Raw genomic sequence first — 13,488 nt, 5'->3', positions numbered from 1 at the left:
TCCCCCTCTCTCTCTCTCTTTGTTGTTATAAACATTAAGGTCATCGGAATATTATTTAAAAATGTCATCAATTCAACATTGTTGTCTGAACCACGGTGGCTAGATTAGTAAGACGCTGGCTCCCTAGCCGGGAGGTCGCGGGTTCGCTCCTGGTGAATCCCGATTTTCCAGCGTGGTTTCCCCTTGTCAGCAGTGCAGAACGGAGGGCCGGAAAGAGCTGCTGTCTAGTTGTTCGGGTGGAACGAAACACCGAGGTACCGTGTACAAATTGGCATGCACGTAAAAGATCCCATCGCAGTTGGAATTCGATATAAGAGTAGGCCGTAGTGCCGCTTTCCAGAAAAATTTTACTCATAGCGTATGCCTGTCTTCATTAGCCTAGTCGGAGCAGAACAGTAAGATATTAAACCCCATTTCATTTCATTTCAACATTGATATCAATGGGGAGATAATTTACATGTATGATCTTCCCACTCTAATTAAAATACAGATCTATATTTCGTTTCGTATTTTTTATACTTTCGATGGCCTACACTACATGAGATCTAACCGATTCTAGTGGAAAGTCGCGTAAGAGGTCACGCGAACGGGTTTTGACCCCATGACGTCAAATATTTGATTAATCAATCAGCGTTGATGTTTCTAGTGGGTTATCCACAGTTCCGTGCACCTCACGCCAAAAAATTACCGTAACAGACCGTTTCGTTGGCTAATCCTTCACATCATCCAGAACGCAGGTTATATAACAACTCTTCCAGATCCTAGTGTAGTAAGACAAGGAAAACGAAATTTTGAACTATAAAAAAACGTGTTTTAATCAGATTGTAATCTTCTTAGACGTTATCAGTTTATTACATCCGCTTTCACGGAGTGACTACCCAAATCTCCCATAATCAATTATTGGATCTTATGGGAATTATACTGTGCGAGAAATATAATGTGAAAATATTGGTTAGACTAGTGATGTAACCTGATGGGAATTACTAGACCGGTGATGTAATCTAGGTAACGTCAAGTCAACCATTTAGTTTGCTTTCTGGTGAAATCAATTATGAGCCGTTCCATTGTGTGTGTGAGAGAGAGAGAGAGAGAGAGAGAGAGAGAAAGAGAGAGAGAGAGAAATGAGGTTTAACGTCCACTGGACACAAACTAGGTCATTTCGGGACTAACATATGGTTTTGAATTTTTTATTTACATAATTCGCTTGTGTGTAGGGGTCTTTAGCAGTGGGGGGAAACCGGAGGACCTGGAGAAAACCCACGAGGTTGGACAGGCGACCCTACTCCTTGCCACGTACAACCGGGGATTATGATACAGCGCGCGCACGCTAACCATTCAGCCATCCAAACCCCCAATATGTGAGACTTAAAAATGAAATGAAATGGGGTTTAACCTCCTATTGTTCTGCTCCGACTGGGCTAATGAAGACGGGTATACGTCAAACAGTGTGCTATGAGAGAAATTTTGCCCGGGCAGCGGCAATATGGCCTACTCGTATATCGAACTACAACTGCCAAGGGATCTTGTACGTACATGCCAATGTATACACGAGACCTCGGTTTTTGTCCCATCCGAACGAAGAGACAGATATCCTTGTCAGGCCCCATACCCAACACCACTGACAAGGGGAAACCACGTCGGAAATCAGACATCTTGACAATTTTGCTCGACGGTGCTAGTAGCGTATGTGGACATTCCAAACGGAGCCACGGTGGCCCATCTGGATTGCGGAGGATATGATCGCGTGGAAATACATATAATTATATCATAAATAGCCAGGAACTTTCCAAAAATGACAAAGAAAATTTAACTAGAATGTTCCGGGTTCGATTCCCTGTGTGGGTCGAGAACAGCCCCGCTCTGAAAAGAAAACATTTGTCAACAATGTCTAGCCTTAAAAAATAAAAAAAAATTGATGTCAATAGAATAGGATTTTAAAATGAATTTATGGCATTTGTTCCGATATAAAAACAAATGTTATAAGTCAACATAAAGACAATTGTTGATATTTAGAATGCCGACGTAAAATATGACGTCAGTGCATCATGTTGAAAATAATAACTCAATAAATGTCGATAAATAAATATTATTTTTTGTCGAGATGAGACCAAAAAACGATTACCTATGATTACGGTTACTTGTTTTTAACAATATTATATTCAGTCAATATTTACATAATCTAAACATACAAAATATGGTTCAATTCTCTTTCAATAATTCGCTTGCGCGTAGGGGTCTTTAGCAGTGGGCAGAAACCGAAGAACCCTACTCCCTGTCACGTACAACCGGGGATTCGAAACCACGCCAGTTGACTCAATGACAGACCTTATGATACAGCACGCACGTGCTAATCATTCGGCCATCCAACACCCCTGCAATAGACAGATTTAACTCTTGTATGTCTAATGAAAATACTTGTCTGGATTTAGCAAACTAAATGAATGAACTTTTAGCTCTTATTGATAAACCACAGTTAATAGTTTGATCAAATACTGTTTAGTAAACACATGTCTTCCTTGTTTCAAAAGTTAAGGGAGCTGTAACTGAATATTTTCCATAAAATTGGAAATTAAAGACACGAATTTAAATTCTAAGTAGGCCGCTTCAATCCATATTGATGTTGTTATCTTACTGTGGAAATATGGGATCCTAATATCCAATATTTAAGATATAGTGACCATGTTAAAATCTATACTCGAGTCGTGTATTCTACAGTTTCGGGTACCATTTGTAATGAACAAAGAAAGGCATATTATCCATCAAGACAATGGAGAAGTAATTAGTAGGCTAATGGCTGATTCACAAACGATAAAATCATCAACAAAACGCGTAGAACGGACTAATAGGGTCGTAAACGACTGCTGTTCAATTTGGACTCGTCTCGTATTTCACAAACAATATGGATTAGAATTTTCAATAAAAGAATTAAACATTGAATGTCCATCAGTTTATATATGTTCATATTACATTAATGGGTGCCTTTAGACCTATTTTGTCTATTTTAAGGTTAAAAAAAGAGGCATACGCCATTTATAAGCAAAACTTTCTCCTTAAAGATACATTAAAAGAGTTGGCGGTTCTCACTATAATAGTTAAAAACTAAATAATGTAAAAGGAATATGCTGAAAATTTTAGTAAATTTTAGTCACTGTAAGCCGAGAAAACTTTACTTAAAATCACTGTAGTCTTGATTGTCATTGGTCATTGTTACCGCTGTCACGATAATTATCAAAGTCTCGATTATCCATTTTGGCATTTAATCATTCAAGTCCAAGGAAAATCGGACACAAAAGATGGCATCGAGTGTTATTTTATGGCCTTTTCATGATAATAAATGTTTAATTAATAGTTTATATTACATTTCCAGTCTAACGAAAGACCTGCACTAGGCATATTTAGCTCTTGAATAATGTAAGTTTAATTAAACTACCATTTATAAGCAAAACTTTCTCCTGGTGTAGGAAAGCGTATTTAATTAACAATCTGATAAAATAAAATTTCTATTACTTTATATAAATTGTAACTAGACAACCTGAAGTAGGTCTGATATTAATAAAAGAGTCGTATCACGAGAAGGTAAATATTATACCAACTTCAAATCAATGGCAATCAACGATTTGCGATAAGAATGCTTTACGGATACTTCAGCACGTGTTGCGCGGAATTTATCGACTTACTTGCACTCTCGAAATCTTGGCGAAAAATGAACCCAACCCGTTTTAATTTTAACATGATAGATTCGTCCTTTTTAAGACTTTAGGCCAGGCGGTGCAGAAAGCTAAGAAGCTAAAAACCCTTTTTATCGAATGATAGAACGTATGCGATAAAAATTGAACAATGTTGGACTTCCTCATTAGTGTTCGCGGTGTGCACAATCGATACAGAACCAAGCCGTAGTTTCGTACGATATTAGCAGTGTATTGTATATAGCGTTTTAGAAACGTGCGTACCTGGCTGAACGACAGATTGATTTGTTTAGGGGGTAAAATGAAGCGTGAAAGATTATCATTGGTCAACTATTGGAGAGCAGAAATTTAATTAACTCAATCCTTTATTGCCAGTCAGCGTCAATCAATGGTGAATGACTCGGAACTAAGCTTGTTTCGAGAACATTGTGAGAGGAAGGAAGCTGCTATTAATAAGTTGTCATGCTATCTTAGTTTCCTCAAAGAAATTGGAGTTTTATTGGTATTCGCTGACATAAGTGATATACCCTTAATAAGGTAAGATGATATTTTATTTTTACGACGTTTTGTTTTTAAATAATTAAAAAAGTTATAAATTAATTCATTTCGCACCTGATGCACCTTGGAAAGATATATATTATCAAAGTTTACTTGGTAAATATTGTATATATTTTTTGCAATATTTTCTTATCTTTAAAAGGAAGGAGTGTTCTTTGATCTGCGTAAAAAAATTAATTTCAATCTGATGACTTGGTGAAATTAACTGTGAATTCTCTATAACCTAGTCTCATAGTTTGAATATGTTATGTATGTTATGTATAGCATGCACTTGATGTCTGATCCTTCCAGAGTTTGAATCGTGAAAAAATGAAATGAAATAGGGTTTAACGTCCTACTGTTTTGCTCTCCGACAGGGCTAATGAAGACGGGCACACACCATACAGTGTGCTATGAGGGAAAATTTTCCCGGACAGCGGCACTACGGCTTACTCTTATATCGAATCCCAACTGTCAAGGGATCTTTTACGTGCACGCCAATGTGTACACGAGACCTCGGTTTTTCGTACCATCCGAACGACTAGACAGTTGTCCTTGCCAGGCCCTCCGTCCTATACCACTGACATGGAGAAACCACGCCGGAAATTCCGATGAACTTTCTCGGCCAACACCGGGATCGAACCCACTAGGCTAGCGAGCCAGCTTCTTGCTCGTCGAGTCTACCGAATTTGAATCAAACATTTATCTCAATGTTATAGTCCCAAGAATTTAATTACGGAAATGAAATGGGGCTTAACGGCCTACTTTTCTTCGCCGACTAGGGTAAAGTCACTCTAATCTGGAAAATTATTCGTTTTCCTGGGGCCGTTTGTTCAAAGCTCCGTTAACTTTTAACGACTTGTTAACTTCGGGTTAACAGATCGTTATCTTTCAGGGAGAGAAAATCTGTTGCTGGAAGCCCCGTTAACTCGAACATGTCACTGGGTTTCCTTGTTTAACGATGGCATTAGTCTGTTGTCAATCGAAGTATACCCTTAGCAAAATGTCCTTTAAATTACCAGTGTACTTTTCTATAGAACATTCTAGAGAATTGGGGTGGGGTGGGGCTATCCCAGTTTCTCTAAGATCAAATTTATAGTATTTTACAGAATTTGGGGAGCCTGTAGGAAATAGCGGCACCAAATATGCTAAAGGTTCTGTAGTGCAAATCCTATAATTTTCCCGACAGATTTATTCTAAAAATTTTATAGGAAATATTATAGTATTCTATAGATTTTAATAGTAATTTCTGTAGTAAATTCTACAGTTATATTTTTGTCTTTAATCAAGTTTTGTGAACAGATTGCACAATGTCCAGCTGTCTTCAGTTTCATGTTAATACTAACTTCTATGAAGTTGCTCTACATGAACATTGAATTTAAAAATTTAAAATTCAGCCAAAGCACAAACAGTCCTTTAGCTAACGGATAATACAACTGACTTACCAGCAACAGAAATTTAACAGACCGTTAACAAACGACACGTTAGCAAGATAACGATCCCTAGAGTTTAACCGATTGTTAAAATAACTTAGTTTTGAACAACCTGCCCTGGACTATATTTATTGAAATCATATGTGTGTGAGAGAGAAATGAGGTTTAACGTCCACTCGATGTGTTTGCGGTCATTCCTTTAAAGTTACCGATCATTTTCTTTAACATTGCTCCTTACATTCTGATGCACGCAAAATATCTATAAATCTTTTACCACCTAATTTTATCAATACACAAAATCTGTTATACGATGTAAGCAGCAGTCATATTTCGTTAGCAATCTTTCAAAAGGTCCACATGTTTTTTGACAGCAGCAGAAGGTTCTAAGATCAGTGTAACTTCTATATCGATCAAAATGCGAACATAAACAACTGCGTGGCGAATGTGTAAATATGTATATATAAAATGTTGATGATCAAGTATTCATTTTATTGTTTTGTTGTTTACTCACTTATTTCTTTTACATATCCATATTAATTCTTGTATTTAGGAGAGAGGTTATATAGGCTATACCTGTTCCTCAATCCCTTTCAATTTCTGAATAAAATATTGTTTAAAAAAAAAACCCAAAAACGTCTACTCGACACAAACTAGGTCATTTCGGGACTAAGATATGGTTCAATTTTATTTCATTAATTCGCTTGACATATGTTTTCGATAAATAACACTTTTTTATGTGTCAACTGTCAATTACAGACTAAGTTGATTTAGTGCACACTATATATGTGAATATGTTTGAAATTACTAACTTGCCAAAGATATTAATTAATGAAATATAAAGGCATCTTATTTCAAGAGCAAAAATTCTAGCAATATTATTACATGGTTTTTTCTGGTTATTTATCAATTTGGTGTAAGACAAAATATGCATAAATAGGTTGACTAGATGTTTATTAATTTATCATTAACTTGAAAACGTGACCTGTATGTGTTATGAAACGTTGTTATTAAATAACAGAGAAGTGGTTTTATCACCCGATAATACATTCTACAGTAGATATCGCTTGCGTGATAAATGTTATAATCTACTGTGATATCTCCTTAGGAGATATCGCTTTACACGAATTTGATTAGTCAATTAAAAAGGAAATACTTTCGTTTATTTTCAAAGAATATTTCATTTTTTATTAAAAGCAACTTCTTTTCTTATTCAAAATAAACTAATTTTATTTAATTGACCTTGATGAAAACACTGGGTCAATATAAAAGACTTTGCAATGGTTGAATTGCTGTCAAAACATGATGTATCACTACACCCTAATGTAATAAGGTTCAGTAAAAGTGAAATCTATAGCAAAGAATTATATTTATTTATTTGTGCATGTAAGAGAGGATTGGGTGATAAATAAAATATCCTACTCGTCTTTTTTGATATCAAAAAATATCAACACTCGTTGATAAAGTAAAAAAAAGCCTTGTTTATTTATTTTATCGACTTGATATTCTCTATATAGGAGATTCTCTATATATCCGTACCGTATATAACTTGTGTTGTGTAATGAAACTATCCCTTGAAGTCCTTCATAGCAAACTGTTGGACGTACGTCCGTCTTCATTAGCCCAAGCGGCGAAGAAAAGTTGTATGTTAAATCCCAGTTCATGTCCTTGTTTTAAAACATTCTTTATGCAAGAACTAAATCTGCCTATTGCAGGTCTTTCTTTAGGCCTTAAATATCATATAAATTATTAATTAGACATTAATTAACTTTCCAAGACCAAGATCAACCCCCGATGTTATCGGATAGCTGCGATATAAGTAGATTTAAATACGTTTTGTAGTCGATGCAGTTACCATAAAAATGGATAATCGAGAATTTGTTTGTTATCGTAACAAAGGCAGTACTGACAATCGAGGCTAGACACTAATTGTATCGCCTATAGTAAGTAAAGTTGTTTATTTCAGTGACATGTGTTACACAAAGTAGACATAAATCAATTTAAAACACCAACACCCGGCTCAACAGACCTATATGTCACTATTTAAAGGAGCTAAATCGCTAATATTTTGGATCTAGAAATTGACACAAATGAGTCACAATGCATATAATAATGTTAGGTAAATGTATATAAACTGATTTACATTCAATCGTTTCTGTTTTTACTGCAATTTCTAATCCGTTATGTTCGGCGAAATACGCCGGAAGTCTCAATCGAAAGGCAATCTCTAGCGTCTGGTTATTCCACTCTATACCGATAGTATTTATTGCGCATGCTCTCCAGATAAGAATATGGCGTCACCGTTTGACATGACTTGTGGAATATATCTACCCTCTTTCTACGAGTCCCTTGTTAAAAATGGCGCTGAAATGCACCGTGGTACACGATTCGTGTACCAACGCTAAAATGTTTATTTTGTCTTAATTAATGGATATCAGAAGCCCATCTTTTCCCCGTAAGATCACAACATCAATGTTGATTTAAATTGACAAATAATTCGTGTTTTCAATGTCAAAGATTTTGGATGATATTGAGTTAGAGACTTAGCTACTTTAACATACACAAATTAAGTCTAATATAATAAGAATTCGTACGAATAATCAGTAAGTTAAGTATTTACAATAATTACAATATCTATTCGAGCTCTGGACATTCCTTCTAATATCAAGTGAAAAGTTTGTTTCTAGGCCTTAGGTAAGCTTGAGTCAAAAATTAGATTGTTCATGAGGTTCATGGGGTCTATTAATTGATCATTATCTTGCAATTTGTGAGAATTGTAAATCTAATATCACTTCATTAAACCAGTACTGTCTCAGATCGCTGTAGAAGGAACAGTTTAAAATAAAATGTTTTTCATCTTCTCAGAGTGACGTAATCGGACAGCAATTTTCAGCATATTCTCTTTTCATTATCAATTTTATCGAGAACTGTCAGCTCTTTATCTAAGAGGGGGGGGGGGTAGATGGCTGAATGGTTAGCGTGTGCGTGCTGTATCATAAAGTCTGTCATTGAGTCATCTAGCGTGGTTTCCATTCCCCGGTTGTGAGTGACAAGGAGTAGGGTCGCCTGTCCAACCTAGTGGGTTTTCTCCGGGTCCTCCGGTTTCCCCCCACTGCTAAACCCCTACGCGCAAGCGAATTATTGAAATGAAATTAAAACCATATGTTAGTCCCGAAATGACCTAGTTTGTGTGTGTGTGTGTGTCTCTCTGTCTCTCTCTCTCTCGTGGCTCTTTGGAGATCTCCAAAACCTGATAACAAAACTTAACCTTAGTTCTAAGAAATGGCTTTTGATAAACATTCGAAAATACCTTCATCATCACAGTCACTTGACTACTCTCGAACATGAGGGCATATTTTACGGGCCTAAATCATTCTGGAGGATTATTTAAAACAAATTTGATAAAAAAAAGAAAGTTCAACCAAATATGCATATTACAGATGTGTTTAGTTCGAACATCAATACTGTTACAGGCACGACCGGGATTTCGTTTTTTGATTCTGTGAAATGTAATAACATATCAACTTAAGGAACGTGTCAACCCTAACATCAATACCATGTGCTAACCCTAACATCAAAACCATGTGCTAATATTTTATGATATACTACAGTCCCCCTGATTATGTAAAGGGGTTGGGGGTTGATGGCCGAAAGGTTAGCGCGTGTGCGTTGTATCATTGAGTCAACTGGCGTGGTTTCGATTCCCCGGTTGTACCTCGTGGGTTTTCTCCGGGTCACCCGATTTCCTCCTACTGCTAATGACCCCTACGCGCAAGCGAATTATTGAAGTGTCATATTTTATTGTATATGACAGTCAGATTGGTTGGTCGTTTGAAACTACTTGCATTACAACATCAATACCATATGCACATATTTAATTACCCTACTACAATCTTACTGGGCGATATCAGCCAATCATCTTCTTAATAACGAGGAGTGTTAGTAAATCTGATTAAAATACATTTCGTTTTTTATACTTTCGATGGCCTCCAGCACTACATGAAGATCTGACCGGTTGTAGTGGAGGGTCGAGTCAGGGGTCATACGAGTGGCTTTTGACCCTATGACGTCAGATATTTGATTGACCAAGCAGCATTGATGTTTCTAGCGAAGAACTCGCCGCAACAGACCACTGCACTGGTTAATCCCTCACATCAACAAGAATGCAGATTATAATATACTTACAACTCTTTCAGATCCTAGTAAAGACACGAAAAACGAAGTATAAAAAACGGAACGAAATAAGATGTGTATTTTTGTTTATCAGATTGTGTGCAAATCTGATAGACATAGTTCCAAGACAAAATCTTATTAGGGTACGAAGAGCCCCGTGGAAGAACGATCTAAGTCATTTCAGGTAAAAACGATCAGAGTCACATCGAACCAAGGCCCTTCTAAAATGGCCTCCCGGACAAATACGTCCATCGTACCCTTTATTGGACCTTAATTTGACTGAAAAGTGGAAGTCAGTTGTACTGTTAATTATGATTCGCATTAAACATCATTTTGAGTTGTAATTAAACCCACTCGTTGTTCTGTTCGCGTCAAGCATTCTCGTCTAAAAGTCTGTTTTGCCTTTTACGCGAAAAGACAAAAATGTGACTTAGATCGTTGTTCCCCTGGACTCTTCATATGTTATTTACGGATCTGTACCATGTGTCTTATTAAATAACTTCAACACAGATCAGAATCTGAACTCGACAACCATAATCTCAACAGGTTTAACAGACTAGATTGGTTTAGTTCAAAGATAATTGGTTTACGAATGGCTGTCATAGATCTTTATACAATCCCCAGAGTCAAAAACATTTACCAGATATTAGCTGTATATACTAAATAGAGAGGGAGAGAGAGAGTGAGGGAGAGGGAGAGGGAGAAAGAGAGAGAGAGAGAGAGAGAGAGAGAGATGGGTTTGACGTCCACTCGACACAAATTAGATTATTTCGGGACTATATGGTTAAATTTTTATTTCAATAAATCGCTTGCGTGTAGGGGTCTTTAGCAGTGGGAGGAAACCGGAGAACCCGGAGAAAACCCACAAGGTTAGACAGGCGACCCTACTCCTTGTCCCGTACAACCGGGGAATCGAAACCACGCCAGTTCTCTCAAGGATAGACCTTATGTTACAACACGCATGCGCTAACCATTCGGCCATCTAATTCCCGCACACCTAAATATAATTAGTTAACATCAATAGCTATGACAGCTTGTCTGCGATATCACCTAAGTTGGAAGTGGAGGTTAAGCCTCAAGGAACGAACGAAAGAATGAAGCTATGGTTGCCATGAAAGAGAGAGAGAGGGGACTCGAGAAAACCCACGAGGTTTGACAGGCGACACAAGAATTTGTCAGGTGTAGGATATTATGAAACGCGTCTTCATTCGGCACACATAGAGAACTATCTACTCTACATCGAGAATAGATCTCTGTCCTAAATGACCGCCATATCCAGCAATTAGCATACTGTTTTGTAACACGATCTTACTCCGGTTCGCATCTACTATACTCCGGCGTGGTTCTCCCTTGTCAGTGATGCAGGACGGAGGGGCTGACAAGGACAGCTGTCTAGTCGTTCGGATGGGACGAAAAACCGAGGTCCCGTGTACACATTGGCGTGCACGTTAAAATCCCTTGACAGTTGGAATTCGATATAAGAGTAGGCCGTAGTGCCGCTGTCCGGGCAAAATTTCCCTCATAGCACACTGTATGGCGTATGCCCGTCTTCATTAGCCCAGTTCGGAGCAAAACAGTAGGACGTTAAACCCCATTTCATTTCATTTCATTTTTGCATCTACTATACACAAAAAGTATAGCTAAACCCTAACCCAACCCTAACCCTTGCAACTTTATTAAATAAAAGCAGAATAAATACTTCTCAAAATTCTCCAAATATTCTTAGTGTTTTCGACTAAAATCGTCGATTTAGTTTTTAGCTTAGTGTCTATTCTCACTTGTAAACAGACTGTGTAAGTTTAGTATGGCGCGTCTTGTAAACAGACTGTGTAAGTTTAGTATGGCGCTTCTTGTGTAATACGTGGAACCTATATTTTAGAAACGACAAAACACATTTAGTATAAAATGACATGAAATGGTGTTTAATGTCCTACTGTGCCCGGACAGCGGCACTCTGGCCTGCTCTTATATCGAATTCCATCTGTCAGGGATCTTTTACGTGTACACGAGACCTCGGTTTTTCGTCCCTTCCGAACGACTAGACAGCTGCAAAATATTTTCTCGGCCAACGCAAGGATCGATCGAACACCCGACCTCCAGGCTAGCGAGCCAGCGTCGTGCCCACTTAGCCATTTAGTATAACTGCTGATATAATGAGTTTTTGTATTCAGCTCCCCCGCCCCGATAGTTTGGGGAAGGCGGAACAGATTATTGTTATCAGCATTTGTGTTTGATTCATACGAGTATTATAAAAACAAGACAAAAAAAACAAAATATGTTGTCGTAAATGTTATTAGGATAGCGATTAGCGAGTACACATTTTATATTTGAAATCATGTTTTGCCCAATTAGATAATAACATCCTGTTAGATTGGGAAGTCGAAACCCCTAGATGATTTTGTGACCTATGTGAAAGGGGAGACCCGGAACGTATTCTTATAAGTGACCTTTTAATAACCATACATCGACTGTAATTATACTATAATTACTGGTGGAAGACTTTATTATTGACACAACGAATTAATATTGTTAACAAGGAGGAAGTTCCGCGGACGCTCCTTCTAAAACATCGTATATAAGGTCAGGGGCCTGTTTCACGAAATTTTAACTAAGATAAAATCCAAATTTTAGTAATTTGATTGGATAATATTAGATTGATTTTAGTGCTTAGCCAATCAAAATTAAAGTATCTTCTAAAATTTGATTTTATCTTTAGTTAAAATTTCGAGAAACAGGGCCCTTATTCACGAAAACTTAAACTAAGATACAATCGAAATTTTAAGAAATACTGCAATTCGATTGGCTGACCAGTAAAATCAATTTGCATATATCCAATTTGCATATTGGTCAGCCAATCGAATTGCAAAATTTCTTAAAATTTCGATTGTATCTTAGTTTAAGTTTTCGTGAATAAGGGCCCAGGGCACTAGGCTTGTATTGTTGATATTTAAGGCAATCTGATTATAATACAGATCTATATTTTGTTTCGTTTTTTTTTTATATATATATATATATATACTTTTGATGGCCTCTACTGTATGAAGATCTGACCGCTTGTAATGGGAGGTTACATCAGAGGCCATACGAGCGGCTTTTGACATTGATTAATCAATAAGCGTTGACGTTTCTAGTGGTTTATACCCAAAGTTCCGTGCATCGCACGGCAGAAATTCGCCGTAACAGACAGTTTCATATGCTAATCCCTCACTTCAACCAGAAAGCCGGTTATATAACAACTCCTCCACATCCTAGTGTAGTAAAGACAAGTAAACCGAAATTTTGATCTATAAAAAACGAAACGAAATAGTATCTGTGTTTTAATCGGATTGCGTTTAGGGTATGTCTCGCATCATACATGATATTATAAACGTGTTTACATTTCTCTTCACGTAAAAATCAGACGGAATTGCTGTATTCATTAGACCGGTTGGTGCAGGAAAGTAGGCGCGTTCATTTGTTCGTGGGGCGTAACGTCCGCTTAAACCAACGGTGATATCGCAGATAAGTGGCGTGCATTCGATTCCCCGCTTTTACGTGGCCAGGAGTAAGGTCGCCTGTCCAACCTCGTGGGTTTTCTCCATTCTTATCCCATTGCTAAATGCCCCTACGCGCAAGCAAATTGTTGCAATACAATTGAACGGTGTGTTAGTCCCGAAATGACC

The 13,488-nt window shown here is 37.4% G+C and overlaps 1 protein-coding gene across 1 annotated transcript in view; it reads left to right on the top strand.

Moving 5' to 3' along the window:
* The first annotated feature begins 3,760 nt into the window (after positions 1-3,760).
* LOC126819717 (neuropeptide receptor 15) overlaps positions 3,761-13,488 on the top strand; it is a 44,076-nt gene continuing 34,348 nt past the window's right edge. Inside the window, exon 1 of the mRNA XM_050547922.1 lies at positions 3,761-4,223. The gene's annotated coding sequence lies outside the window, so the exon portion shown is untranslated. The remainder of the gene's footprint in view (positions 4,224-13,488) is intronic.

This window comes from Patella vulgata, chromosome 4 (assembly GCF_932274485.2).
Source record: "Patella vulgata chromosome 4, xgPatVulg1.2, whole genome shotgun sequence".
NCBI lineage: Eukaryota > Metazoa > Mollusca > Gastropoda > Patellidae > Patella > Patella vulgata.
The sequence above is the reverse complement of the archived record's forward strand: the minus strand, read 5'-3'. Positions and strand labels throughout refer to the sequence as shown.